Genomic DNA, 16,943 nt, shown 5'->3' with positions numbered 1-16,943 from the left:
CAAACGCTATGTAGGGTCACAGGACACTTATTCCTGCTTTTATTTGAGCTTCTGTATGTCGATAAAATTGCTGCTGAACTGGGAATGCAACTCAGACCGCCCTTAACGCGGAATTTGATCCCTTCGTGACAATACAGCTCGACTGCAATTTGTTGTTTGTTCAAAACTGCAGATTCCTCAATATCTCCACATATTACATGTGAATGGGTTCGAATCCTGGCCAGGCACTAAAGCTTTCATTATGTATTATCAAGCTCTAGCATGAGAACACCTATCTGCTGGTGGATAATAATTTTGATTTTTAATGTATTTTTGTTCGTTCTCAGCACTAACGACATCTGACGTTTTTGAGTCCCAGTGAGACACAGAACTGTTTGCGATATCACTGCAAGTTCAAGGATGTTGTTCCGAGCTGCTGGTGGAGAAAAATTCGGTACCTGACGTCTCTTTGTATGCAGTCAACACCGATATGTGTGGGGTTCGATTCCCAGTCAGCACTGAACTCTTCGTCATATTATTTCTAGTTCAAACATGCTCACATGTAGCTGCTGGTGTAACAAACCCATTTTTAAAGTTCGTTTTCTCTAGAATACAACAGCGATAGGTGCCAGGTTGGAGTCCTGGGAAAGAATAAATTAATGTTTCGTCTCGTCATTTCAGTTAAAACATCTAGCTACTGCCGAGAAAATCCGATATGTCTTAGTTGATTGTGCTTCGATGACAATCCAATTAGGTTCTGGGTTCGAATCCCTATCCAATACAAAGCTTTACCTCACGGCATTTCAAGTAAGTTACTTGTGCAGAAGCAATATTTAACATCTCTCGTAGTTCGTTAACAAGGACAATAGATGGTGGGTAGGAATTCGCGTCCGTTAAAAATGTTTACGTTATGTAATTTAAAGTTGATATTTGCTAACTGATACTGTATAAAATCGAGGTATATCACTCTCTGTATGCCTAGTCAGGAATGACTGTTAGTTTCCGTCAGTTACGACGTCTTTGCTTAGTCTGCATGACCTGGGTTTGAATCCATATGCAGAACGAGACGGTTCGTCGTGTCATTTGAAATTCATACTTATTCTCAATTAGCTTCTCGTGAATAACTTAAATTTTTAATGTCATTTTGTGTTAAATAATAAGTACGGTATGTTACTTTGAAGAGGAAATCATGAATACGACGAACTTACTACGTGAATTACCTATCTGACGTAATAATGAGAGTGGTAACATTTCAGGTATGTCATTTATTGTAATAAATGTGAGCTTACAAGTCTTAAGGACCGTCTTATCTGTGATAAGATATCCCCTGGTATTTGTAGTACCTTGATATTACTTTACATCTTGAGTTATTGCGATACAGTGCAGTGTTTACTAGTGGTGACTTGTTGGAACCATTTTCAATAGTCAAACGACTGTACCGAGGAGCGATTAGAGGACCTGCTAGACAGCTGCGTTATGTGGGTTGCATTCTAATCAGGCGAAATGCAATTCAGGTCGTTCGGATACTTTTGAGCGCAACTGTACATGAAGAGTACAGTATTGACTGTACGTGCTGAACAAGTGAAATTGGTACTGGAACAGGTATCGAGCCATTTAGTTCTTCATCATCCTTGTCAGCCAGGGAGCCACAAATCCCGTCTCCAGTGGAGCTTAGTGAATGACAATCGTTCAAGGAGCTGGTACTAAATATAATTGGTAGATCATCCGCAGCATAGCAAAAAACGATTATCATCAGATATCGAATAAGTCCTCACCAATATGGCCATGCAGAGCATAAGAAAAACTACGGATAGTGAAGGGAGGACAAAGCGCACTTGTTTTCAAAAACTGGTGTCTGCGCGTTTCAAGGATGCTCGATACAATTTTCAGGATATGCATGATAGTGATCTACTACGTTATGCACTTCAAATAGCACGCGACATAGATTACAGTGATTTCAAGGTATGCAGTGAATGCTTGGATAACTTCAAACAGTGCTATAGAACTGGAAGACGATTATTTCAAACAAAGCGTCAAGTTCACGATGCGCAGAAAACTGCGGGATTGGTCAGAAAATTTGTAGATGAGATGAATAAACTTATCTCGTCATTCAGTAAGGAATTTGTTTTTAGCTCCGACCAGTCGGGATTTGAAGAGGAAATTCATATGAAAGGAACCCTGAAAATTAGCGGTACCAGGAGATTTGTATCAGATCAGCTAACATCAATATCTTAACGCAATCGTATACAATTACGCCGACTGTTAATCTGGATGATAAATTGATTGGAAAGTTATTTATTGAGATGTGAGAAGTTGGAGGTGTTCCGCCCCCGACGATTCTTTCTCTTGTGTGTGATCTTGCAAGGGCAGTAGGAAATATTTACGTCACAGCAAGCAAGAGTGGGTAAATGGGTGTAAGAGAACTACAGTTATGCTGTTAACACTGTTTTTGGCCAACAGCCGGTCAAAATAACTCGCTTTTGCTTGATTAGTGTATAAAAATTATACTCCTGAAAATTGTGTGACTTTGAAATTCATGCCACAGAACAAATTCAGCTTCTGCATGTTCGTTTCTCCGTGCCTCTAAGACATATTGTCGTACTATCTGCAGATACTCCTTAAAGAATAGTCAGTTTCACGATAAGCTCCACGACAGACTGTTCTGCATTCGGTTACATGCCATCAAGTTCTATCATTTCTCATCATCCCGTACCGCTAACATGATTCTGTATGCATTCGTTAAGAGTGGGTATCTAGCTGAACGTCCTACAAGCCTTGTGACTTCCGAGGAGTTCGCCTTCGATCTTGATGGTGCGAACGCTTGCGATTTCTGTGGCATACCAGTTTTCACTCTATGTGCAAGTTAATGGTTTGTTTTGAACATTTCTTGAATGTCAACGATGTCCGTTTTGTGAAGAGTAAAACATACATCCCTGCACCTCCCGAACACTCATTTTCTATCGCCTTCCTGATGCTCATGGTGATAATTTAGAAGCTAATGTTTTTCCTGTCGTAATTGATAATACAGCGCTTTCAAATAAGCCTTACTAAAGACTGAACTTGTGACCTCGCACTCAAAGGGTTCCCTGTGAGTACTGAAAGATTATAAATCAGTCTTTAACATGCATCTGCTATTGTTGAAATAAACAACACAAGTAATTAGCAAGTGCAATTGTAAGATGTCATTGTTGGGTAGACTGGTAGTGTGAGCAAAATCGACTCTAAGATACAGGCCAATTCAGATCTCTCTGGATGAAATATTTTTCGTTACTTGCGATCATTCTCGCAGCCCTGAGGACCCACGTACCCCAGCTAATGTACCTACATGACACCAAACGGCTAAGTGAGGGCGCTTGTAGCACCTTGACTCCAACAAATCTCGTGCACAGATCGTTTGGATGAGGCACTGAGTTATGCATTCGTTTGAACTTTCCGCTTAAATTAACATTCCGTTACCAGAACGTCCATTACACAGCTCATTATCTATAGAATTTTGCACCTTCACCTTCCCCCCCCCCCCCCCCCCCCACAAACTCTGAACGGTTTTACCTGCAGATAGCCAATTGAACTCGAGAGAAACCTCATGTATATTGATCGGTACGCAATTAGTTTAAATAGATCAGCTACGTGATTAAAAAATAGTGTTCTATTTAAAACGTTATGCCTCGCGACTGTCATTCTCTGGAAAATAAATAATTAAACTCTGCTCAAATCTCAGCAGGAAGAGTAACGATTTTTACATTTATCTAAGTAAATATTCCTTCCACTTATTGTTTTGTAAGTCACCGAGGAAAAATATTTTTGTAAGCATTCTATGTATATACACAGGGGGAATTAAAATTCTCACGTTCATGGAATACGGTGACACTCCTTGCGTACTGACAGTATAAAAATTTATCTAATACAGTTTCGTCCCGTATACATATCCGGTTACTAAAGGACCTCAAAGAATGGCAATTTGGCAAAAATGTAATCACATATCCGGCAAGTATCTTCGTGTAATAAGCTGTTGTTATCCTCCCCAGTGGGTGGAGTTTCGTGTTAGAATTCTGGAGTTCATGGGGACGATTCCTGTCTAGTTGCAACTTTTTTACATCTCCACGTTCTTACGTTTTATGGTTATTCCTCTCCTACGACTGCATTCATTACGAGATTCCACTACGAATCAAAGATAAACGCAATATGTGTATTTGTTTGAATATTTACAATATTTTCGCTTAATAACAAGATCATTAAATCTAACAAACAAATTTTCCTACTTACGCGTCGAAGAGTTGAAGAGCAATGAACGTCTAGTACAGTATGTGGAGAGACCAGAATAAGCTTCCAAAGTACGTTTAAGAAACACGTAAATACATTTAGGTACGACACCCCCAAAAAAATCTGCCACAGCTGCTCATAATAAGGACACTGCATGCTTTTGACAATACAGATTGTAAAGTCGTGTATAGCAATGAAGCAATGGAGAGGATGTTGTTATGGGTGTGCCGATGTCCTCTTTCTACAATACAAATGCACACATGGATTAATACAGTTCTTTATTTACATGAACTGGAACATTTACTTAACTTGAATAGAGTCTATGTTTCTCGTAGAAGCTCATCCATATTAATTCCGCTATAGTCACTAATCTAGTCGCTATGTACCATTGAACCTGCGAGGGACTAAACTCGCTCTGCGAGTAAGCTGACAGACTCCCAACTGAATGAGTGAGCGAGTGAGTGAGTGAGTGAGGCCCTTCGGCCAGCGGCGGCAGCCTAAATACATGCTGTCGAGAGGGCGTTGGCAGCTCGTTGCTTGTGGGTGTGTCTCTCGCCTCTCTCAGGTGAGCTCGATCTAGTGCCTACTAATCGATCTTCGCGCTTCATCTTTGCCGATCGGTGTGCTGGCGACATCTTACGCCAGAACATTCCTAGGCCCGTTGTTGTGTAGGGAGGATGTGAACGATAACGAGGAGGAGGGGGCAGGGAGAGGCAGGACGCTGGACGTAAAGATAAGCCGGGTGCAGTGACTGGAGAATGGTTGCGAAGCAACAGAAACATCCACCAGAAAACTGCTGCTGGGGCACACATCCAGGCCTGAGGACGCCGGCCGAAGTGGCTGTGCGGTTAAAGGCGCTGCAGTCTGGAACCGCAAGACCGCTACGGTCGCAGGTTCGAATCCTGCCTGGGGCATGGATGTTTGTGATGTCCTTAGGTTAGTTAGGTTTAACTAGTTCTAAGTTCTAGGGGACTAATGACCTCAGCAGTTGAGTCCCATAGTGCTCAGAGCCATTTGAACCAGGCCTGAGGTCGTGTCCTGGGACGACGACGGCGACGGCGACGACGGGTCCACGTGCATCGGGTCGGCGAGCGGGGACGGCGGGGCCTGGGTGCATCGTCCATCCGCTCCTCCTGCAGAGTCCTGGTAGCACCATCGGGCAGCTGCGAAGGCCGCGCGTTCCCGTGAGGCCGTGAATCTGGGGGAAGAAAAGCAGCAGAACCAAGGGGCAAATGATTCACACGAATTTGGTTCTGGTGGCGGCGCTGCAAACGATGGGGCCCTGCAATCAAGTACATAAAAGAGACCATGCGTTCCTGGGTCACGCCTCTTTCCCAGCGCCTACGGTTGCCATAAACACTGAAAAGAACAAGATCGCGCCGCGCAAAGCGATACTTGCAGACCACTGGTGGTGCCGGACGCTGCGGTGGGTGTAGCAAGTGTAGCAGCGCCCGATGGCGGCGGCCATGCAGAAGTTCCTCCGATGATGATCCGTCTGGTGGGTGGGAGCGATAAGAGATGAGAAAGAGTTGCAGCGCCTGTTTCCGTGTGTGGGTGGTGCGAAGCTCGGCCATATGTTGTTTAAAACTGCTTATAAAGCGTTCTGGTTCGTTGGAGTGGGGTTGAAACGGAGCACTTGTCTCATGACGAGTGCCTTTTCCCTCACAAAACTGTTCAGAATCGCGTGATGTAAACTGCTGTCCGTAGTCCGACACAAGTTCTGCTAAAGCCGGCCGCGGTGGCCGTGCGGTTCTAGGCGCTTCAGTCCGGAACCGCGCGACTGCTACGGTCGCAGGTTCAAATCCTGCCTCGGGCATGGATGTGTGTGATGTCCTAGGTTTAAGTAGTTCTAAGTTCTAGGGGACTGATGACCTCAGATGTTAAGTCCCATAGTGCTCAGAGCCATTTTTTTCTCCTGCTAAAGCTTCTATGCGAAAATGGAACATAACGCTTGAACGGTGCTACATGTTGCGGTAGAAGCCGTAGGCACCGCTAATGGGAACTTGCCAAGAGAGTCTACCACTATGAAACAACGAGTGTTCCAAAAGGGTCCTGCAAAGTCAATTTGCACTCGTTGCCATGACCATTGAGTCTCAAATGGTTCACATGGCTGTGAACACTGTGGGACTTAACGTCTGAGGTCACCAGTCCCCTAGAACTTAGAACTACTTAAACCTAACTAACCTAAGGACATCACACATATCCATGCCCGAGGCAGGATTCGAACCTGCGACCGTAGCAGTCGCGCGGTTCCGGACTGAAACACCTAGAACCGCTCATTCAGTCTTAGGCCAAGTTGAGAATGTCTGTGGCGAGCTGCTTGGGCGTCCATGCCCTGTCAAGTACAGTGCCGTCGCGCTAACTACTGTATTTAGTGCGAACAATACTCCAATGTCCTTGGAGGAGCAATCGCAACACATTCTTTTGTGACACCTTGGGAATAAGCGCAAGCGATTGAACTAGACTTACACCCTGTTGAACTGAAATGTTGTGCCAATGTGCAAAATGTCGGCACACAATGAGTACTGGATACTGTTCAATGAACGAGGCCAAGACGTGCGAATGTAATGCAACAAAATCCCGGTCTGCTTCCGTAGCCTGTGCAATTTTTCTGTTGTGCAAGGGGAGAGATTCCAGCAGTTTAGAGTCCTTTGCCAACAAGATGCGGCAGATGCATCAATATCAGAGTCTGGGCCAATTGGAAGGCGAGATAGGGCGTCTACATTTTTATGCTTTGCCGTAGGTATGTACGCAATTTCATACTGCGACAGCAACAAAGCCCAACGTTACAATTTTTGAGTCGTGCGTCTATGAACCGGCTTTGTCGAATGAAACACGGACTGCAAAGGCTTGTGATCTGTCACTAAATAGGACTTGCGACAGAACAGATAGTGAAAGAATTTTGTCACGTTATAGACAACATCGACAGCTTGTTCTTCAATTGTGAATAGTAGCACTGAGTTTGAGCTAACAAAAAAAATGGTTCAAATGGCTCTGAGCACTATGGAACTTAACTTCTGTGGTCATCAGTCCCCTAGAACTTAGAACTACTTAAACCTAACTAACCTAAGGACATCACACACATCCATGCCCGAGGCAGGATTCGAACCTGCGACCGTAGCAGTCCCGCGGTTCCGGACTGCGCGCCTAGAACCACTAGACCACTGCGGCCGGCTTTGAGCTAACAACTTTGAGGCAAAAAGCATTGTGAGTGTCTTGTGCACCAATTCTGTGCGAAAGCAAAGTGCCGTTTCCGTAGGAAGAAGCGTCGACTTGAAAACTACTGGTTTGGCAGGGTCAAAATGCACTAAACATTTGTCACTAACCAAAAATTTTTTAGTTCCTGAAATGAGTCTTTACTGTATTTAGTTCACAAAAAAGTACATGTGTGCGACGCAAGCGATGTAAAGGAGCCGCAATCTTATCGGCATTCAGTGTGAACCGAATGTAGTATGTCAACTTCCCTAGCACTGACTGCAATTCAGATACATTGCGAGGAACGGCAGGTCACGAATTGCAAGCAAATGAGACTGGAGGGGGTGTACACCCTGCCTGGTTAGCACATGACCTACGTACTGTAGTCCAGTTTGAAAAAAGTCACACTTTTCGAGACGACACTTGAGTCTTGCTTCTGACAAGACTCAAAAAAGAGTACGCAAATTGGCAACGTGTTCCTCTGATGTACGACATGAGATGACAGTATCGTCAAGGTGGTTTGAACGAAATGGCACTTTCGCAGTCAGCTGTTCGAAGTAGCGTTGAAAAATGACTGGTGCAGAAGCACTGCCAAAGGGCAAACGCCAATACGTGAACAGTCCTAAGTGTTTATTTACAACAAACACCTTCTGTGATTCTTCATCCAACGGAATTTGCAAGTTTGAATCACGCAAATCTACCTTAGAAAAGTAACGTCCTGTACCAAGTCTGTCCATGAGTTCCTCAGGGCGAGGTAACGGGTGAATGTCAATTACTCTCTGTGGGTTGACTAGGCTTGAAGGCAACACGAATGCGAAACCGACCAGAAGGCTTAGGCAACAAAACGAGAGGACTTGCCCACTGACTAGCTTGAATGGGAGCAATTACACCATTATGTTGCAATTCTTTCAATTGACTGGCTACTTTGTCTCTTAAAGTAATTGGATTGCGGAGGGCCCAAAAAAAAGGCTGTCCGCTGTCTTTCAATGTAACATGCGCTATAAAGTTATTAGCTTTTCCCATTCCTATTGAAAATAGTTCAGGAAATTCCATACGGAAGCTAGCTACTCTGCCTTTTGGTTCAAAAGCAGACAATGAAAGTACATTGTCTTGGATGCTAAGTCCAAACAAATCAAACGCATCTAAGCCGAATATGGTCTCACTGTCTCTTGATTTCAACACAAAAAATTCACTGTCTAAGTGTGAAATTTTTAAGTGACAGGCAAACTACACTGTCCAAGCACTGGAACTTCCTGTCTGTTGTAAAAAATGAGGTTCTTGCTAGATTTAGAAAGGCGTGGTGAGCCTAACTGTTCGTACATGGCACGATTAAGCAAAGTTACTGAGGCACCTGTGTCTAACAAAGTTCACACGATGGCCAGCAATTCGTAATGACACAAATTGTTTTATAACGTCGTTGCACAGAACTAGGGTGAAAAGGAGGCACAACCTTAATCTTACTTTTGCAAAATCTGTTGTAGGTTTTGAAAACATAGCGTTCACTGCAAGTGCACGAGTCCGTTTATTGTGGGAGCGGACAAAATTGGCGTTTGTGTGCCGTTGCAAACAATCTGCTTGGGCATGACCTTTTTCCCACACGCGTGACACGTTGCGTTACGTGATGTGCATTCCTGCCTTTTATGGCGAGCGAAACATCTAGGGCAAGACTTCACAAAATTCACAGGCCTGTTTACATGTCTACGTGATTGTCCGCACGGCTGCGTATGCGCTCGTTGTTGTGGCTGCTTGGGGCGGTCGCGGCCGAGGGGCGACTCCACCTGACAAAACGGGGCTTGATCAGACTTATCGGCCGCTGTGACACCCGAATCATATTGATATAAGATTTTCAATACTTGGGAAAGTGACGGATAAGAGTACTTTAAGATATGTTCCCGTATTCTACTACCTGAGACACTGAATGTTATTGCATCACACATTAAATCACTGTAAAAGTTGCCAAAACTACACTTAAATTTACACTTTCTAGACATATCCGTTAATTCTGTGTACCACTGGAGGTACCTCTGTTCCGGTTTCTTTTCTGCAAGCGAAAGAACTTATATCTAGCTGCCTCTACTTGGACTTTCTGGTGATAGTATTGAATTTATGCAGTGATCACTTTGTCATAGCTGAGTTCGTTGGGAGACGCGGTTGGGAATAGTTTTTGTATTAACACACTGGGGACCCTGCAATCGAAAGGAAGTACTGTAACTTTACAGTACCCTGAACACGATGAACTTGACAGTGTGCTTGGAACTGAGGCGGGTATTCAATCAATTACTCTTCTGTTTCCTTAAATTACCGGATTGTTCGTATACTGGTTTGCGGCATTTGTTGAGCTGGTTGGTTAGTCGGTTGTGGTTGTGCGGCCGACGCAGCTTCTGCAGCCAATAGTTGTTGTACCGTCGTCAGTAAGGTAGAGATTTGCTGGTCCTGAAACTGAAAAACTTGTGTTACATCTATCACATTGGCCGTCTCCGGTTGTGGCGCGGGGGTGGAGGGGACGGGGAATTCATGGTTTACACAAATAAGTTGTATCAGAAAGCAAGCAAAGTTTCTGAAAAGAGAAATTTGATTAGTTCTGCGGCGCCCCTCCTGGAATAGTTGCAAGAACACAACAACAAATTAGAAATAGAAACTCTTGAACACGATCACCCCTGAAAGCTAAACCACAAGAGAGACAAGCAAAATCTTCGGCTAAGTCGATTATCTTCGATCGCCACTGGATTATTCTCCTTCGCCACTGTAGAGTCTTGTACCGCAAGGAAGCCAGGGAGAGGATGTTGCTATGGGTGGACGGTATCCTCTTCCTTAAACATAAATGCACACGTGGATTAATACGGTTCTTTATTTACATGAACTGGAACATTTACTTAAATAGAGTTCATGTTTCTGGTACAAGCTCATCTGTAATAGCCCCACAATAGTCACTAATCTGGTCGCTATGTACTGTCTGTCATATGTGGTGGACTTAACTCGCTCTGCGAGTAAACTGATAGACGCTCAGCTGGATGAGTGAGCGAGCGAGTGAGACCCTGTGGTCAGCGGCGGCGGCCTAAATACATGCTGTCGAGAGGGCGTTGGCGGCGTATTGCCTGTGGGTGTGTCTGTGGCGTCTCCCGCGACAGACGCGCTTCATCCAGAGCCTACTAATCGATCTTGCCGCTTCATCTTTGCCATCCAGTGTGCTGGCGACAGCTTACGCCAGCACACAGATAACTGACGAAACGAAGGACTCAAATTTAACATCTATTAAAGGCTTGAAATTTTTATTCACAACAGTACGTGTGGGCATGAAATACTCAGTGACAAAGTTGAGACAGATGCAATGACCTTTTTAGAAGTTTCTCAAGCATAATAGAGGGTGCACAGCCACTTTTACTAGCGTCTATTTTTGAGTGATGTAAATTAGAAAACAGCTCTTGTCATGAAACCCATGTATTAACAAATACATATGCTGAAATATACTGGTAATTTAATACATTTTTTATGTTTCTATTTCTTTGCAAGAGAGACATCATTAAACGAAAAGTTATAAATATTTAAACATTTTATAATGTTCTCTGTGATTCTCAGTTGGTTACCCTCAGAGTTATTTCTGCTGGAATGTCCTGTAAGAAGGCTCATTACTGCTTAAAATCTGTTGTTTCAGTTCCATATTACATTAACGAGTGTTAATTATACCATATCTGCGCCGCGCAGGATTAGCCGGGCGGTCTGAGGCGCTGCAATCATGGACTGTGCGGCTGGTCCCGGAGGATGTTCGAGTCCTCCCTCGGGCATGAGTGTGTGTGTTTGTCCTTAGGATAATTTAGGTTAAGTAGTGTGTAAGCTTAGGGACTAATGACCTTACCAGTTAAGTCCCATAAGATTTCCCACACATTTGAACATTTGAACCATATCTGCAGAGAAAGAAAGTTTAAAAAATGGTTCAAATGGCTCTGAGCACTATGGGACTTAACTATTGAGGTCATCAGTCGCCTAGAACTTAGAACTGCTTAAACCTAACTAACCTAAGGACATCACACACATACATGCCCGAGGCAGGATTCGAACCTGCGACCGTAGCGGTCACGCGGTTCCAAACTGAAGCGCTTGGAACCGCACAAAGTTTAAAAGAGACGACTGGTCACATCCATCAAACAAATATGTAGTGTAATCCATTGATCCATCTGAAGATGAGGATTCAAGTTGTAACGCCAGAAATGCTTATCCTCCTATTTCCATTAATTGTACTATAAATTTGTTTTCCTTATTTTTGTTACCTGAATATATAACATTTCTGTGTCTTCGTATATTGTAATTGTTTTACTATTTGTATATATATATATTTATGCATTTATGTCGATGTATAATTGGTTTGTTTCGTAAATATTATTTGTATTTTTACGCTGGGTCTTGCCTAGGGAAAACTGCTATCGAACGATTACATCGATAGGTCGTGTGAAGAATCAAAGTGTGTAGGATCTTTGGTAGTGTTAACTCTGTCGCGTGGAGCGCGGGCAGAGAGAGTCTGGCTGGAGTAGCGAGTGGAGCAGATGTGTTGTGTGAAGCTCCCGCGAGTTGCCGCGCTTTCGGGGTTTGGCAGCATGTAATTGCGCTCGACTTGCGATGATAGTTTCTGACATGGTGTCGCGGACGGGAAGCATTAGCTGGCGCACATCAACAGCCCGTTTCGTCTGGTGACCGTGTCGAGAAGAAGGCGCGCCAACATCCAGCTTCTGCAACAGTGACGGCCGACAGTGAGTGACTGTCGCCACCTCCTCGATCGACGGCTTGAAACCTTCAATCAACCAACAAGGAAGACTGGAAGCACGTAAAGTTTATAACTGTATGGCAGACCTCAGCTTTTAAAACTGTTCAAATCACAAAATTACAGCAACGTAGCATGAACCTTTGTTGCTCATTGTCCCAATTGCGTTACCAAGCAGGGTCCCTTCCTTTTCCGGAATGAACCCGAGTGTCGTTGAAATTCAAACGCCAGCATTAAAGCAGCATCATTCGATTTCATTGCTTTAATTTCAAAGTTCAGTTAAGGTATTCATAGCCGGCTACAATATTTAGATTACACAAGCACAAATTAAGAGTGCGAGTTTTGTTACCGTATTTTAGCTTACCTGTGACTGCAGCTCAGCTTGGTACGTACTAAATTTTACTATTGTTAATTATTCAGAATCATTTAATTCAAGTTCAAAGTTAAATCTTTTATTTCTAAATTGCGTAGATTCAAGTAGCTTTTGAAATGATTGTTGAGGTAGTCCAAGACTAACCGTATTCTACTGAATTTCGATGTGCTTCAGAAAGAAAACTCACTATTAACTTCAGTCACTAAATTAACTTTCGATTATCCGGTTTTATTAATTCTTTTGCTAAATTAAGTCAGAGTGTAGCGAAATTTATTGCTTCTGACAAACTTTCAGTTTTCACACTGCACGTGTCAACCTTCAGTTGCCATGCTTCTAGCGCTAATTATATGTGTAATAACCTTTCTTTTTCAGTTACTATAGTAATTGTCCTTAGGACTGGCGACCGTGATTTCCCCCAAATCTCAAATACCTAATTACCGCTAGTTAATTGTTAACGTAATGGTCGCACATTTACTTTCTTTATTAACTTTACCCCTTTTCAAAATTAATTTCCACCTGTTTCATTAGCATTTTTCCTTTCATTTAGATGTAACCCTTGCCTCCCTCTTTACCGACAGTTTAACTTCGGTGACGATTGCTTTTCCCAAATTTCCATTAGGTACACGCGGTTTAATTTTTCACTGTCTTTAAGGTCGATAAGTGAGGGGGAGGTTACAAAGTCCTCTGCAATGTGCTGTGAGAGGAAAGTGACTGACACAGATAATTCTTTTAATGCTTCTTTCATGTCATAAACAGTCGCAGTTCTCAAACCATAGTTCAGTGTGGACTGTATACAGTTACTTCAGAGTAAGTTATTAAGTGCCTTTGTAAGGAGTAACTACCATCAGTTTAGCGACAATCTAAAATATACAAATTTTGTGTAACTAAAAGAAATTATAAGTTACTTCTGTTACTTTCCTGTTGCTAGTAGTATACTTCATCTGTTTAGTTTTATTTATTGAAAAATGCTGCACTTAAGTGCGTTAGCCGTTGTGGCCGAGCGGTTCTAGGCACTTCAGTCTGGACACGCGCGACCCCTACAATCGCAGGTTCGAATCCTGCCTCGGACATGGATGTGTGTGATGTCCTTAGGTTAGTTAGGTTTAAGTAGTTCTAAGTTCCAGGGGACTGTTGACCTCAGATGTTCACTCCCATAGTGCTCAGAGCCAGTTGAACCATTTAAGTGCGTTATTTGTTACTGAAGGGGTCCGGAAAATATAGTGCTAACCTACAAGACAGTATTATGCGATATTTCTTGTTATACATAAATACAATGAGACAACATTTTAGATAGCAGACAGCGCTTTCTGACGGTAGAAATGGAATTACATATTAACAGCATGACCTACATTCCGCGTGACTGCTTCGGTCGCAGGTTCGAATCCTGCCTCGGGCATGGATGTGTGTGATGTCCTTAGGTTAGTTAGGTTTAAGTAGTTCTAAGTTCTAGGGGACTGATGACCACAGATGTTAAGTCCCATAGTGCTCAGAGCCATTTGAACCATTTGAACCATGACCTACATTCGAAAACATATCAGATAATGTGAACAGATAAATGTATACTAAACTGAGTGTTAGCACTGGGCTCGAGAAAACAATATTAGACTATAGATACGAATGGTATCTGTTTTGACATACATGTCCAACATAACAGACACCACTTGCAATGAAGCAGCTGCTACGTATATATGAATAACTGGGGTGAAAGGAATGGAAAGGAAACGGGATGCGAAAGAGGTAGGAAGGCAGTAATCATCTCCAGCTACTGAAGGAATATAGTAATGCAACAGCGAGTGCTGAAAATTTGTGTCGGATCAGGACTCAAACCCACGTGCTCCTCTTCTCTAGAATGATTGCCTTAAACGCCTCAATCATACAAGCACGCTTTCAGTTAAACCCATACTCGCAGATTTCTGATTCACGTAGGCGTTCGGACGTTCATTGTGCATCCACACTGAAACTACTTCATCAAACTGCCGTCGCACCCATGGAATTGTAGGCATGCGAGGTGTCTGTTCTATAGGACATACTGTCTTCTTTCCGTTCCTTTCGCGCCAGTTACTCATGTACATGTCCCAGCTGCTTTATCGCCGGTGGTGTCTGACACAACATACGAGAGGAGTTTGAAAAGTAGCTGCAAAAATAAAAACTACTAACGTGTTTGGGGCAAACCCTCTTAATTTTTCTACATAGTTTCCTCTTAGACTTATTCACTTCGTCCAACGCTGTTCTACTTTGTTGATCCCTTCCGAATAACAGGAATTGTCCAAGTCTGCAAAATAGCTATTAGTTGCTTAAATCACCTACTCGTTTAAATAAAATCTTAGTCCTGCCAGCCATTTCTTCAAATTTTGGAGCAAATAGTAGTCTGAGGGAGCGAAGTCTGGAGAACAGGGGGGTTGTGAAACGAGTTGGATACCTATTTCCATTAATTTTGCGACAACTGCTGAGGAGTGTGCTAGTGCATTGTCGTGATGGGAAAGGACATTTTGCGGTCCAATTGCCGGCGTTTTTCTTGCAGCTCAGTTTTCAAACGGTCCAATAACAATTAATAATATGCACCTGTAATAGTTTTAAAATTTTCCAGATAGTCGATGAGGATTATCCCTTGCAAATCCCAAAAGACACTCGCCATAGCCTTTCCGGCCGAAGGAATGGTCTTCGCCTTTTTGGTGCAGATTCTCCCTTGGTAACCGATTGTTTTGATTGTTGTTTGGTCTCAGGAGTATAGTAATGTATCAATGTTTCATCCACAGTGACGAAACGACGCTTAAAGTCCTGCGGATTCTTCCTGAACAGTTGCAAACCATCCTTGCAACACTTCACACGATTCCGTTTTTGATCAAGCGTGAGCAATCGCGGAACTGATCTTGTGGATAGCTTTGTCATGTCCAAATGTTTATGCAAAATATTATGTACCCCTTCATTCGAGATGCCCACAGCACTCGCCATCTCACGCACCCTTACTCTTCTGTCATAAATCACCATATCATAGATTTTATCAATGATTTCTGGAGTCGTCACTTTCACAGGGCGTCCAAAACGTTCAGCATCACTTGTGCCCATATGGCCACTCCGAAAAGTTTTAAACCACTTATAAACTGTTCTAATCGAAGGTGCAGAGTCACCGTAATGTTTATCAAGCTTCTCTCTAGTCTGTTGAGGTGTTTTGCCTTTCATAAAGTAATGTTCAATCACCACACGAAATTCTTTTTCGTCCATTTCTTGACAATCGCTGGACTTCTTTGATTCACACGAATGCCAAACACAAAGAAATAGACTAATATGGCTGAAACTTGGTATGCGTTCTTTCCAAAGATGCTACTAACTAAACATGACCTCGATACGCGCCGGTAGTGCCGTCTCTCAGACTTTGCACGGACTTTTAAAACTCCCCTCGTACACCACTAATATCTATAATTCTATGGACGCTCCGGCTGCTTCATGATATAGTTTCAGTGCGGATACACAACCAACGTCCGAACTCCTACGGAAATCAGAAATCTGTGAGTAGGAGGTTAATGTAAGGGGATGTTGCTGTGCGACGAGCATGAATATTGGAATTTGGGTGTGATGGGAAGCGTGTCCAGATGGCCAAGGCGGTTGGGCAGCCATTCCAGAGAATTCCGGTCCTGCATGAATCTGCAACTCTCGCCTTAGCTTTGCCTCAATGCACTGTGCAGCTGGAAGTTGTTATTTCCTTCCTACTTCTTTCCTATCCCATTTGCTTTCCATTCTTTTCACCCCAGTTATTCATAAATATTACAGTGATTAGAGTGTGCACTAAGGCATGTAAGCAGTCACTCATCCCATATGAACTGTTATCGCAAAAAGCTGTACCGTGGCAGGTAACCTCTGCCGCGTGCTTCACTTTACAAATATATACACACCTGGCCATTGAAATTGCTGAACCAAAAAGAAATCCAGAAGATAAACGGGTATTCATTGGACAAATATATTATACTAGAATTGACATGTGATTACATTTTCACGCAATTTGGGTGCATAGCTCCTGAGAAATCAGTACCCAGGAAAACCACCTCTGGCCGTAATAACGGCCTTGATAGGCCTGGGTATTGAGTCAAACAGAGCTTGGATGGCGTGTACAGGTACAGCTGCCCATGCAGCTTCAACACGATACCATTGCTCATCAAGAGTAGTGACTGGCGTATTGTTACGAGCCAGTTGCTCGGCCACCATTGACCAGACGTTTTCAATTGGTGAGAGATCTGGAGAATGTGCTGGCCAGGGCAGCAGCCGAAGATTTTCTGTATCCAGAAAGGCCCGTACAGGACCTACAACATGCGGTCGTGCATTATCCTGCTGAAATATAGAGTTTCGCAGGGATCAAATGAAGGGTAGAGCCACGGGTCGTAACACATC

The 16,943-nt window shown here is 43.3% G+C and overlaps 1 protein-coding gene across 1 annotated transcript in view; it reads left to right on the top strand.

The window, feature by feature from the left end:
• The window catches only part of LOC126156185 (uncharacterized), a 120,048-nt gene that overhangs the window by 72,865 nt on the left and 30,240 nt on the right, over positions 1–16,943 (top strand). The window lies entirely within an intron of this gene.

Source organism: Schistocerca cancellata, chromosome 2 (assembly GCF_023864275.1).
Source record: "Schistocerca cancellata isolate TAMUIC-IGC-003103 chromosome 2, iqSchCanc2.1, whole genome shotgun sequence".
Classification (NCBI taxonomy): domain Eukaryota; kingdom Metazoa; phylum Arthropoda; class Insecta; order Orthoptera; family Acrididae; genus Schistocerca; species Schistocerca cancellata.
This window is presented reverse-complemented; position numbering and strand designations above follow the sequence as displayed.